Source organism: Ranitomeya variabilis, chromosome 1, assembly GCF_051348905.1.
Source record: "Ranitomeya variabilis isolate aRanVar5 chromosome 1, aRanVar5.hap1, whole genome shotgun sequence".
Classification (NCBI taxonomy): domain Eukaryota; kingdom Metazoa; phylum Chordata; class Amphibia; order Anura; family Dendrobatidae; genus Ranitomeya; species Ranitomeya variabilis.
In genome coordinates, this window is record NC_135232.1 from 563,092,443 (window position 1) to 563,106,811 (window position 14,369).

Consider the following 14,369-nt stretch of genomic DNA (forward strand, 5'->3'; position numbering starts at 1 on the left):
GTATGGATGCAATGTTGAGGTGCACAGTATAGCAGCACTATTTGTGTTCAGTATGAAAGCATTATTCAGGTGCCCAGTATGGAGGCATCTTTTAGGTGTCCATTATGGAGGCATTATTTAGGTGCCCAGTATGGAGGCAATATTTAGGTGCCCAGTATAGATGCAGTGCTGAGGTGCATAGTATAGCAGCACTATTTGTGTTCAGTATGTAAGCATTATTTAGGTGCCCTGTCACGATCAATTTTTGGATTTGTGGCAGTTCTGGTTCCACTCAGTTTAAAACTTTTTTCCTTTTGGACCATCGGGGGTTAATGTCAGTTTCTTTTCCCTGCTGGCAATCTGATCTTACTGCAGTGCTGCTGGGTCAGCTAATGCAGGTGGTGACCACTCCCACCATCCTTTAAAAGGTCACCTCATGCATCAGCTGACTGTTGGTGATACAGTTTCTTTCTGGAGACCAGCCTAGCAGGAGCAGCTATCTGGTGTCAGCCACGACTGGTGATTGGACTCCAGATGCTGTTGTTATCTGCGGTGTGGAGCTTAGTATCGGTGTTCATAAGCTAAGTGTGGTGGTTTTTTACCTTGTCCCTTTGGTGTTTGTCACTTCCCCCGTGTGTATTATCTGCAGAGGTGAGGCTAGTGCTCCTTGCCAGCCAGTGCACTAGCCTGGGCAGTAATTGGTGACTACTAGGGACGAGGTATCCTGACAGCGGTGGGGAAAGACCCGCATAGGGCATTAGGGGAGTGCTGGGACAGGCTCAGATTTAAGCTCAGGTGGTGACCATCCCACATTCCCTACACGTAGGGCCTTCCGCTCACTTTTTCCATCCTGTTGTTTGCGAATTGTGCCATCCGTTGACTGACCACCCGTTCGGTCGAGTGACACGTGACATGCCCAGAATGGAGGCATTATTTAGGTGCTCATTATGGAGGCATTAGTTAGGTGTCCAGTATGGAGGCATTAGTTAGGTGTCCAGTATGGATGCATTATTTAGGTGTCCAGTAGGAAGGCATTATTTAGTTGCCCAGAATGGAGGCATTGTTTAGGTGCCCAGAATGGAGGCATTATTTACAGCTACAGAACTCTAGAACACATCGTGTTTTTTGTCCTATGACTTTTTTTTGCTAGTGGTGCTTTTCTAGGTGCAGGAAGTTGCTCATCATGGGTTCACGTAAATAGGTGCTGAGAAGTGTAAAACACATCTAGACTTCAGATAAGCAGAAATACAGCTGAAGCGTCTGACTCGGCTCAAAAACAAAGCAGCGGTAAGTGGCAAATCATGATCCTTACATATTTCCTTCACCCCTAGGTGCTAATTCCCAATTGAACCTATCATGCATCATTACTCTAAGCTTTCTAGCCTGAAGTCTGTATCACAACTAATCTACATGGATGGGCTACTGCTGAACAGGTGTACATATGCATCTTGTGAGTGACACTGCTCGCTATAGTCTGTGTACCTAGATATTTCCCTAGATGGCTCTTAAATAGTGATGAGTGAGTATACTTGTTGCTCTGGTGGTCTCCGAGTATTTGTTAGTGCTCGGAGATTTAGTTTTCGTCCCCTCAGCAGCATGATTTACGGCTGCTAGACTAAACTAAATGTCTGAGCACTAACAAATACTCGGAGATCACCCGAGCGTGCTCGGGAGACACGAGCAACAATGCTATTCGCTCATCACTACTCTTTAAATCTAAGCTCTAGCCAATCATTTTACTACTGGAGATGACTTCAATAGCCAAGGACCTGGATGCAGAAATGTAGCAAACCAAAAGGCAAAGTGACACTAGTGATAATGAGCCAATCAGTGTACACAATCTGTTTTATCTATTCATGTCTCAAAAGGCGAGTAGATGAATAAGTGGAGTCATGGATCTGGCTGTAATTTAGCTATTGCCTGAGAGGAACCACCAAGACTCACATAATTTGGTGCAATATCAAAATGTATCCAAATGAAAATGCAAAGTTATCCAAATTATTATGAAAATGTATCTGTCTATCATTAGTTTGTTTCTTCTAATTTTTAAACATAAATACGTATAAGCATTTCAATTTTAATCTACATGTAGTGATGGGCGAGCACTAAAATGCTTGGATGCTTGTTGCTCCGGTAGAGCAAATTGTATTGCTCGCGTGCTTGACCTGAGCAATCAGTCCAATGTAAGTCTATAGGAAACCTGAGCATTTTGCCGCTTCCCCAGGGGTCTTTTTAGGGTCTAAAAATGTCTGAAATGGATGGGAACAGTGCTCAAATGTCATGGAAACATCATGGGGATCGCCCCTGGAAGCATTTCTGACTCCCAGGTCAGAACAAGGTTGTCAGAGTTTTACGCCATTTTTCCGAGCGCACAATAAAACATAACAAAAACGAAACCAAACTTGATTTTTCTGGGAAATATGTTAAGGAGCATCCTTTCTAGGGTAATGACTTGTATATAAGGCAAAATAAATAACCCAAAACAAAAATGCTCCTCCACACCTTGGGCTATGTTCACATGTAGCGTTTTTGATGCGTTTTTCAACTTTAAGGCTAAGTTCACACGTTGCAGAATTGCCGCGGAAATTTCCGTGGCAATTCTGCGCCTCCTGCCGCGGGTGTATCGCATGCAGAATTAGCATGCATATACCCGCAGAAAACTAGCGTTTTGCAAGCATAATTAGCTTGCAGAATGCTAGAGTTTTCCAAGCGATCTGTAGCATCGCTTGGAAAACTGACTGACAGGTTGGTCACACTTGTCAAACATAGTGTTTGACAAGTGTGACCAACTTTTTACTATAGATGCAGCTTATGCCGCATCTATAGTAAAAGATAGAATGTTTAAAAATAATGAAAAAATGGTTATACTCACCTGCAGACCTCAGCGGCGTCCGTTCCTATAGCTGTTGTGCGGTGAAGGGCCTGAGATGACGTCATTGGTCGCGTGAGCGGTCATATGCGGTCTCGCGACCAATCACAAGACACTGACGTCATCACAGGTCCTTCACCGCCCAGCAGCTATAGGAACCGAAGCGGCAGCGTGCAGCGGAGAGGCCGGAAGACTGCGGGGGACATCGAGGGTGAGTATATCGCTATTTTTTATTTTAATTCTTTTTTTTTGACCAATTATATGGTGCCCAGTCCGTGGAGGAGAGTCTCCTCTCCTCCACCCTGGGTACCAACCGCACATGATCTGCTTGCTTCCCGCATGGTGTGCACAGCCCCGTGCAGGAAGTAAGCAGATCAATGCACTCCTATGGGTGCAGAATTGCCGCGATTCCGCAATTTTAATGAACATGCTGCGTTTTTTTCTGGAATGCGATTCCGCTCAGGAAAAAAATGCAGCATGTGCACAAAAAATGCGGAATGCATTCTATTACATAGGATGCTTAATATTAGTGTTTTTTTCGCGGTTTTATAGCGTTTTTATAGCGAAAAACCGCAAAAAAACGCGAAAAATATGCTACGTGTGCACACAGCCTAACATTGCTTTCAACCAAGACAAATGCATTCACTGGGAAATGTCATTGTAACATTTTACAACCTTATCTGGCCATGTGGTGTGTGACACATCACCAGACACATCCTGTTTCATTTATGAAGGAGGGACTGTTAAAGGAGGAGGGCCATCAGGCAGACTTTAATATTCTTAAAGTGACAGCAGTTGGACCTCACTATTCTTAGAGAGCCATCAGCCGGCTATGCTTGGTTGTTCCCATTATTAAACACTGTGTCTCCTATAATGTTATTGCCTATGCATTGAATGAAAGGACTGCCCCAAATTTGGACACACCCCAATAACCCATTGAACAGACGTCCTGGATGGCCACATGACACCAAAGTTCGCATTCTTATTTATTTGGTAGTGCCATACTGTTAGCCTATGCATTGAATGCAAGGCCTGACCTGTCCCAAAGTTACACAGACCCAAATAACCGTTTAAACCAAAGTACTGGATGGCCTCATGAAACCAAAGTTCCCATTATTATGAATTTTTTTTACTCCCAGAAAGTTTGCCCATGAAGTGAATGCAAGGTCCGCTCAAAATTTGGATGCACCCCAATGTCCCTTGGAAGAGACGTGGAGGAGGGACTCCTAAAAATCTTTTCTCAATTTAAAGGAGCGGGTCTCCTATACTTGTAATGACCATACACTAAGTGCAGGGCTGGCTCCAGGTTTTTGTGGGCCCCGAGCAAAAGAGTCTCAGTGGGCCCACATACCACGATTCATGGTGCACAGATACGGTGGAGAAAAAAAGATATACTACACAGGGCCTAGCCTTCCCCCTCATCTTTCACATAGGCAGATATGCACACACACAATATGCAGACATACTCACACATCTACAGTACGCAGACATACTCACACATCTACAGTACGCAGACATACTCACACATCTACAGTACATGCAGTCATGCACACACATGCAGTACGCAGACATGCACACGCATACAATACGCTGACATGCGCACACACACAATACGCAGACATGCACACACTTCTAAAGTACACAGACATGCGCACACACACATACAGTACGCAGACATGCACACGCATACAATACGCAGACATGCGCACACACACAATACGCAGACATACACACACATCTACAGTACGCAGACATGCACACACATCTACAGTACGCCGACATGCACGTGCACACACACATACAGTACGCAGACATGCACAAGCGCACAATACGCAGACATGCACACACATACAATATGCAGACATGCACACACATACAATATGCAGACATGCACACACATACAATATGCAGACATGCACACACATACAATATGCAGACATGCACACACATGCAGTGCGCAGACATGCACAAGCATACAATACGCAGACATGCACACACATACAATATGCAGTCATGCACACACATACAATATGCAGACATGCACACACATGCAGTACGCAGACATGCACACGCACACAATACGCAGACATGCACACACATACAATATGCAGACATGCCCATGCAGCGCCCCAGAGTCCTGGTCGTTGCAGTACTGTGGCTCCGCCACTAAGGGGAGCTATGGTACGTCTGATGGCACTGAAGGAGTTCATCTGATCAGGTATCACAGACACCAATACATTTCACAGTCGGGCCTCCGGTGGGAGCTAAGGGTTCTATTCACTAGGCCACTCCCCACCATAGTGGGTAAACTGGGGGTCAGGCAGGAAGTTAGATCAGAAAGCTGACTGGGTTGGAACCAGGCAACACCTTGTGGCAGAGGGTGTTGTAGGGGAAGATACAGTAGGGTCTCTGTCAGGGGTGGGATCCTGACAGAGGCTTGGCAACTTGAACGAACGTAACGGGACCGCGCCTGCTCCGGGTAGCGGCGGTGCCCAAGGAAGGATTAGAAGCGAGATAGATTGTGCTGAGTGAGAAACGAGATCACGCAAAGGAGAAATACCAGTAGGAGTCATGCTGTAAGACCGAAGCAACATCCTACTGAGGCGCACTACCGGTGGCCGGAACGCCGAGGGAGTATCATAACATTCAGCTTCAAGCAATACTCCAAACAGCGGCAGGACAGTCAGTTTAAGGCGGGCTGTCTAACCTAAATCACCTATGCAGTCTTGGGGGGCAACTTGTGGAGAGGGGCGACTCTAGGGTCCCGGAAGAGCTCCGAGCCTACCCGTCAAACGGGTGCCGTCCCAACCAGAACATCAGGGAGGGACGGAGGATTAGCAGAACATCATCTAATCGAGTTATGAGGGAACTTAAGAAACAGACACAACAGTTGTGGGGGACTTTCCGTAAGCACAGCAGGGAAGGACCACAACACATAGCGCTAGAAGGAAGGCACCGATTTCCACCTGTGAAGAGAACTCTGGAGGTGTCATTGGACCGGCCGGACTTGCGCAGCCTGGTGAACCGTGTTCCGGACTGAGGACCCAGAGATCTTCAGTAAAGAGGTAAAGAGACTGCAACCTGGTGTCCTCGTTATTTACTGCACAGCATCACTACCACCACCATTATCCATCATATCTTTCACTGTGCGCCCCACGGCAGGGTCACGGACCGGGGCCTAGCCGCCGTGACAACCCCAGATCAGAGACTCACAGGCCCGGTACCGGGTACCCCTCGGCCCTGCGGCAGTGGGGGCGCTACACCCACACATACAATATGCAGACATGCACACACATGCAGTATGCAGACATGCACACGCATACAATACGCAGACATGCGCACACACAATACGCAGACATGCACACGCATACAATATGCAGACATGCACACACATACATTATGCAGCCATGCACACGCACACAATATGCAGACATGCACACACACATGCAATATGCAGACATGCACACACATACAATATGCAGACATGCACACACATACAATATGCAGTCATGCACACATGCAGTACGCAGACATGCACAAGCATACAATACGCAGACATGCACACACATACAATATGCAGTCATGCACACACATACTATATGCAGTCATGCACACACATGCAGTACGCAGACATGCACACGCATACAATATGCAGACATGCGCACACATACAATATGCAGACATGCGCACACATACAATATGCAGACATGCACACACATACAATATGCAGACATGCGCACACATACAATATGCAGACATGCACACACATACAATATGCAGACATGCACACACCTACAATACGCAGACATGCACACACATACAATGCGCAGACATGCACGCATACAATACGCAGATATTTACATGCATATATTTGAAGACAAATTCCCAAAAATATATAAATATATACAGTCATACACACTGATATACACAGATATGCACATCATACATGCATACACAGACATACAGACATAAGCCTCACTCACGTCCCCCTGGCTTGTCGCCCATCAGGCTCCTCTGGCATGTGGCTATGGAGGGCACGCTGCTTGATGGCTGTCACTTAAACAGACACGGCAGCGCACAGTGCACTCTGCAGCTGTGTCTGCTACTAATGATGCGGTCAGGCCGGCACTGTGCCTTTAACTTTGCTTGTGTGTCGGCCCGGCCGCTTCATTACTAGCAGACATCGCTGCACAGTTCACTGTCCGCGACCATGTTTGTTTACGTGACGGCTGAGCTCAAGTAGCGCCGAAGCTGCTGGGGTAGCGGCCCGGGCCCCCTGGTGTCCCGGCCACGAGTGGGCCCCCATTTGTTCAGGGCCCCGGCACTTGCCCGGGTACGCCGGGTGCTGACGCCGGCCCTGACTAAGTATGGGCTGAGAAACATTTCCCCCTAGGTGGTACACCTCAACGTACTGTGTAAACTTTTTTTACGGGCATCATAAACACCCTTGAAAACAATAACATGGCTGTTGCATCATGGAACACATTCACCCTGGTGATCTAGTGGTGGTGTCTGAAGAGACGTGGAGGATGGCCTCCTAAAAATGTTTTCCCAATTTAAAGGAGCAGATCTCCTATACTTGTAATGCCCATACACTAAGTGTATGGGCTGACAAGCATTTCCCCCTGGGGGGTACACATCAACGAACTGTGCAAACTTTTTTTTAACTTCCGTCAAAAACACCCTTTAACACAATAACGTGGCTGTTGCATCATGGACGATGGTCACCATGGTGATCTAGTGATGGTGGATGATGAGGATGAGGAGAATGCGGAGGATAACAGCAAACAGCCAAAATCAGAAAGCGTATACCTATGTGTGGGTGTGAAGAGGTGCATGGGAATAGACCTCCCAAAAAAAGACACTGGATTTGAGTTTATGTTACGCTGCTATCATTCGGTGGTGTTGAGAAGTCTGGCCCAATCCAGCCCTTGTTCATTTTATAAGAGTCAACCTGTCAGCATTTTCAGTTGACAGGCAGATGCGCTTATCAGTTATAATTCTACCAGCAGCACTAAAAACCCGCTCTGACAAAATGCTAGAGGCAGGGCAGGCCAGGACCTCCAATGCGTAGAGAGCCAGTTCATGCCATATGTCCAGCTTGGATACCCAATAATTATAAGGCACAGAGGAATCACGGAGGATGTTGGTTTGGTCAGCAAGGTACTCCCTCAGCATCTTCCAAAACTTTGCACTCCTTGAGACAGTACTCTACGCCTCAGGGCCACTGCGATGGGAGGGTCTGTCAAAACTCTCCCAGAACTTTGCCAGTGTTCCCCTGACTATGCTGGATTGGAGTTATGTCTCTCGCCTGTACTCATTGGTTGCCCAAGTAACTGTGACCTCTGCCGCCAGCGTTTTCAGATGGGAATTTTTTTAATAATTCCGCAACAAGGGCCTTCTGGTACTCCACCATTTTAGTACACCTGTCTGCCCCTGGAAGAAGAGATGGAAAGTTCTCCTTGTAGCGTGGGTCTAGAAGTGTCATCAAGCAGTAATGACTGTCAGCCAAAATTTTGAGAATACGAGGGTCACGGGATAGGCAGTGCAACATAAAGTCAGTCATGCATGCCAGACTGCTAACAGGCAAGACTTCCATGTCCTCACCAAGAGGACGACTGACCATGCTCTCATAGAATCATAGAATGGTAGCGTTGCATGGGACCTCCTGGGTCATCTGGTCTAACCCCCTGCTCAAAGCAGGATTCACTAAATCATTCCAGTCAGATGTCTGTCTAGCCTCTGTTTGAAAACTTCCATGGAAGTAGAAGTTGGAGCGGCCCCCAGACGCAGGACAGCGGGGTACTCGGATCCGGGTCTCTCGGTTCTGAGGATGTCACGGTGGCCTGACCCGGTCCGTGGTCCTGCTAAGGGGTGCCCAAAAAAGGTGTAGGTGGTGGTGTAGGTCGCAGTAAATAATGAGGACACAGGGTTGCAGTCTCTTTACCTCTTTACTGAAGGCTTCGGCATCGGCAATCCAGAGCACTGTTAACAGAGCTGGCTGAGACCGGCCGGTCCTAAGGCACATCCAGAGTTCCCTTTGCAGGTGGAAATCAGTGCCTACTTACTAGCGCCTGGGTGTTGTAGTACTTCCCTGCTGAGCAACACGGGATAGTCCTCACAACTGTCGTGTATGTTTCTGTTCTTTCTCTCCGTCCCCCAGATGATATGGATAGGACGCACACGTATGACGGGGTAGGCCTGGAGTTATTTTATAGGGACCCTAGAGACGCCCCCCTCCCACAATTGCCTCTGTTGTCTTCATTAGGTGATGTAGGTGAGGCAGCCAACCTAATATTAACTGCCCTGCCGTTGGTTTGAAGTAATGCGTAGAGCCCAATACTTCCTCGGCGTTCCGGCCACCGGCTACGCGCCTCAGTAGGATGTTGCCGATCTCGGGGCACGACTCCTACTGGTTCTATCGCCTTTGTGCTGTGATCTCGTTTCTCACTTCTCCACAATATACTTCGCTTCGTGTCCTTTCTTAAGATGCTGCCGCAATGAAGTGCAGGCGCGGCTCCGTAATGATCTGTCCTTTTCGCTAGGCCTCTGCCAGGATCCCACCCCTGACAGGGACCTCCCTGGATCTTCCCAAGCAACGCTCTTCTCTCACTAGATGTTACCTGGGCAAAACCCAGTCAGCTTCTCCCTAACTTCCTATCCAGCCCCCAGTTTTACCAAAGTGTGAGGAGTGGCCTAATACATAGAACCCTTTGCTCCCCCTGGTGGCCGGAGTGTGAAGTGTAATGTGTGACTGTGATACCTGGTCAGGTGAACTCCTTTAGTGCCATCAGACGTACCATCACTCCCCTAAGTGGCGGAGCGTCAGTACTTCAACGACCAGGACTCTGGGGCACTGCAAACTCACCACCTCTTGTGGCACCCTGTTCCACTCCTTGATCACCATAACTGTCAGAAAGTTTTTTCTAATATCTAATCTGTGTCTCCTCCCATCCCATTGCTTCTAGTCTTTCCTTGTGCAGATGAGAATAAAGATGATCCCTCTATAGAATCCCTCCCTATGATCCCTCCCTGTCCTCAGGCCATCCACTCTGAACAGACAGTATGACAGTTGTGCTTGTAGTACCATCTTTACTGCATGAAAGCAGCTCCTGTTCTTCCTCCTCCTCCTCTTCCTCATTGTCAACCAATCCACATTGGGATGACATGAGGCTGGGCTGTGTGTAGTCAGCCTGTATGGTTCCTTGCTCCTTCTCACCATGCTCCACCTGCAATGCATCCTCTTTGATTGTGGATTCCTCAAAGTTTTGTATAGGATGGTACATATGTCTGACATCCATGTCCACTCCTGAGGTCTTATGTGTGGAGTCTGAACTGAATACCGATTGCCTTGTTGATGCTGGTAGTCAACAACTGCCCTCTTCTGCTCACAAATCCTTTCCAACATATGCAGTGTCCAACACGTGGGGATATCACACACCAGTCGGTGAGATGGAAGCTGCAAACACTGCTGAAGCACGGCAAGGGCGGCGGAAGCTGTAGCTGACTTTCTAAAATGGGCACATAGGTGGCATAATTTCACAAGCAGATCCCGCAGCCCCGGGTGGCTTTTGAGAAACTGTTGAATAACGAGGTTAAGCACATGGACCAGGCATGGTACTTGTGTGAGCTCACCTCGCCTCAGATCTGCCACCAGGTTCCAGCCATTGTCACACACGACCATGCCTGGCTGTAAGTTCAGCGGTGTCAGCCACAGATCTGCCTGCTCTTTCAGAGCTGTCCACAACTCTTCAGCATTGTGCAGTTTGTCACCTTAGCATATTAGCTTCAGCTCAGCCTGTTGCCGCTTGGCTGAGGCAGTGCTGCATTGCTTCCAGCTTGTGACTGATGTGCTCATTTCGGAGATGTAAACTGAAGAGGAGGAGGAGGTGCAGGAGCTGTAGACTGGGGGCAACCCTGATTGGCGTAGGACGCACAACCCTCGGCATCGGGAGGACGTGTTCTATCCCAAGGCCCGACTGGGTCCCGGTTTCCACTATGTTAACCCAGTGTGCCGTCAGCAAAATGTACCATCCCTGCCCTCAAGCACTTATCCATGTGTCTGTGGTTCGGTGGACTTTCCCATTGACAGCATTGTTGAGGGCACGGCTAATGTTGTGGGAAACATGCTTGTGTAATGCGGTCCGGGAGAAATAGTGGTGGCTGAAGACCGAGTAACTTGGGACGGCCACCACCATCATGTTGCAGAAAGCTTCTGTCTCCACAAGCCTAAAAGGCAACATTTTGAGCGCAAGCAGATGATAAATGGGTGAATTTAGTAGGGTGGCCTGTGGGGCGTTGGCAGCGTTTTTACTGCTTGCGTTCCAAGGACTGGGCTATGGACAACTGAATGCTGCACTGGGACAAGGACGTGGACGTGCTTGCTGATGGCGCTAGTTGAGTGTGTGCAATGGTAGGTGCAAGGCAGGAGGCATCTTCGCCAACACCATGGACAGGGGATTGGCTTCCATGCACAACAACGGAAGAAGCAGTGGTGTCACCTGCAGACAGTGTTCCTGGACCCTGGGGTTCGGCCCACAAAGTCCGGTGCTTTGCTGCCATGTGCCTTATCATGCTGGTGGTCAGGCTGGTAGTTTTGCTACCCCTGCTGATGCAGGCATGGCAGATGGTGCAAATGCCCTTTTCGGGGTTATCGGCACAGTCTTTAAAAAACAACCAGAATCGGGAAGAGCTAACACTTGTACTGGCAGCTTCCATCGTCTTGGTGTTACGGCAAACAGTTGCCCGTCTTCTGTCAGCGGCCACCACACTGCTTCTTCCTGCCAGTTGGGGTGGTACGCCTCCCTCCCCCTGTGTGCTGCTGTCCTCGCTCTGCATGTCCTCCTGCAAGCTCGGGGCAGTTACTATATCATCCACCACCTCCTCTTCCACTTCCGCACCCTGGTCCTCCTCCTCCCACTACATGCGATCTCCTCTTGCCCGGTTTCAAGTGCACTGGGAGAGAGGCCTGAATCTCTAAATGGAAAAGTGAACAGCTCTTCGGAGTGTCCAAGTGTGGGATCAGTTGTCTCCAGGTGATCTGCATGGTGAGAGGAAGGAGGATCAGTGTGAGGAATATGTGGTCCAGACTCACGGCTACTGAGACTTGACTGTGTGGAAGACAGTCTGAAGACACCCTGAAGAAGACACCCTGGTGGAAGTGGTGGCGGCAAAGTGACTGGAAGCATTATCCGCTATCCAACTAATAACCTTTTGACACTGCTCTGGGTTCAATGGTGGTGTGCTGCTGCTGTCCCCTAGTAATTGTGACAGGAAGGTTGAGCAAGAAGATGTGTGTGTTTGTTGTTGCCCAATTTCAGCTTGCCCATGTCCTCGACCTTGCCCTCTGCATGCACCATCACCATCACGTCCACTTCCCCGCCCCTTGGCACGCACCTTGCCCATTTTAAATGGACTACAATATTTTGCACGTTCACTAAAAATGACTGACTTTGGAGCAAACTTATATGTGATCCATGTGCGGGAAAACCACAGTTTAAAATATCTGGCCTGTAGGTGACACCTTTTTTTTGTAAGCAAAAGTTTTATCCCACAGATAGGTGAGGCTTGTGACAGAGATCCCACACTTTTAATTATCTGGCCTGGATTTTTTTTAACAGCAAAATTGTGTCAATAACTAGTCTAATACACAGCAACAACAGTTCAATTGAGCCCCAAAAATGCCCCAGTTTTTAGCCCACAGATAGGTGAGGCCTGTGACGGAGATCCCCCACTTTTAATTATCTGGCCTGGATTTTCTTTTTAACAGCAAAATTGTGTCAATAATGTAAGGTACTAGCAGGAACGCAGGATTCAGTGACGAGCAGGAGGCAGAGCAAGAGTTAACAGACTTTATATAGGAATATGTCTCAACAGTAAATACTCCACGCAGGGAGTAAGGGGGTGTAAGCATACAGGCCCTCAATGTGGATATAGCAATTAGGTAACGATAACGAATGAAATAACAGATTGACTTATCAGTCTCTGGTTCCTGGATGATGGTGGCTGGAAAATCCCACAATGCGCCGTAGGTGGCGCGTGACGTCTCTGAGCCGGTCCTGCAGAAAGGTGAAGCACTGTCTGTCTCTGTAGAGCGGCGAAGTATCCTGATCTTTTTACACTTGGTCTTTTAATCCTGGAATGAGGTGCAGAACAGGGAAAGGTCTGCTGCACAGCCAAAGAAGAACAAAATCCCGGAGTCTCAAAGCTGGAAACCCGGTTGACACCTGATCAGCGTTACGAAGAGTCGGCAGGTGTACGATGCACCGACCGGGTAGTGCTGTTAGGGTCGGGGATTAATGTGGAGTTAGTCTCTGGAACTGCACAGTCTGTATGCGTGAGGGATGAAATGCTGCAAAGCGGGCCTGTCAGTTGGTGTCAGTCTGCGGAGAGGGAGTCAACCTCATGTTGCTCACGCTGGGCCCCTGCCAAAAGCCCTGTTTCCGCCCACGCAGTCCCTTTTATATCACACCCGCCCACAGCAGTCCAGTGCAAAGGTCTATTCTGGTCAGCAAGTGCTTCCCCCAGCAACAATGGTGACAGTCCCGACTGTTCCGGCCCAGACACGCAAGAGAGACTACTATTCTGGTCTATCTTCCTACATAACCCCACTCCTTTAGCTCTCTATTCCAAGGGTGAGGGTTCTTGCTAAACACATTGCCATCTTCTTTTCTTTGATACATTTTGATGCTAAATACAATGTTCCTGATCAAAACGATTGGGGGGTTTGCCTGCCGTTGTTCTTTCGGAGCGTCGTAAATTGGAAGGAGTAGTGGAGTCCCCTTGAGTGGTAATATCAGGTTGTACAGAAGAGGGCACTGGTACATCTGTATTCCCAGGACCAGATTCTTCCTGAGCCCCAAGTCTTGGCCACTCAATTTCTTCATCTTCTTCTTCCTCTACCATCACGGGAACTGGCTCAGGAGTCTCTGGGGATTCCTCTGCCCTTGCTGGGTCTTTTGACAGACAAGGCTGAAGCATGTTCCAATGAACTATCTGAATGGAAGAGCTCTGTTCTCCTTCAGGCTGAATATCGTACACAAGTCCCTCAGAACTGACTCGCTGCTTCAAGTGGTACGGGTCATTTTCCCACCGATTTTCTAGATTGTCTCGAGGGCAACTTTCTTGCACACTGTGTCCGACCTGAAGATCTGTGGCCCACGATGGGGTCCTCTCAGCATGTTCTGACTCCCAAAGCCTGGTCTATACCAACCAATGCAAAGTCTACAGGCGATGACGATGTTCTTGAACCCAGGAGGACACCCCTGTCCGTTGGTAGTCCTCTTTTGGATCCAATTCTAACTCGGTAATTCCCTTTCCTGCCCTACTGAACAGGAGAGAATAGGGGGTGTGGCCCGTGGTTCGGTGCACTTGATTATTGTATATCCACACCAAGTCTGATACGTACTCAGGCCACCGGGCTTTCTGATCTTCTTTCAGGGTTCTCAACATTTGAATTAACGTTCGATTGAATTGCTCACAGGCTGAGGGTGATACGGTGTGGTGCGGGACTTCTGAATCC

General features: G+C 48.5%; 1 protein-coding gene across 1 annotated transcript in view; it reads left to right on the forward strand.

The window, feature by feature from the left end:
• The first annotated feature begins 940 nt into the window (after positions 1-940).
• The window catches only part of LOC143804650 (C-X-C chemokine receptor type 6-like), a 63,475-nt gene continuing 50,046 nt past the window's right edge, over positions 941-14,369 (forward strand). The window contains exon 1 of the mRNA XM_077282984.1: positions 941-1,266. The gene's annotated coding sequence lies outside the window, so the exon portion shown is untranslated. The remainder of the gene's footprint in view (positions 1,267-14,369) is intronic.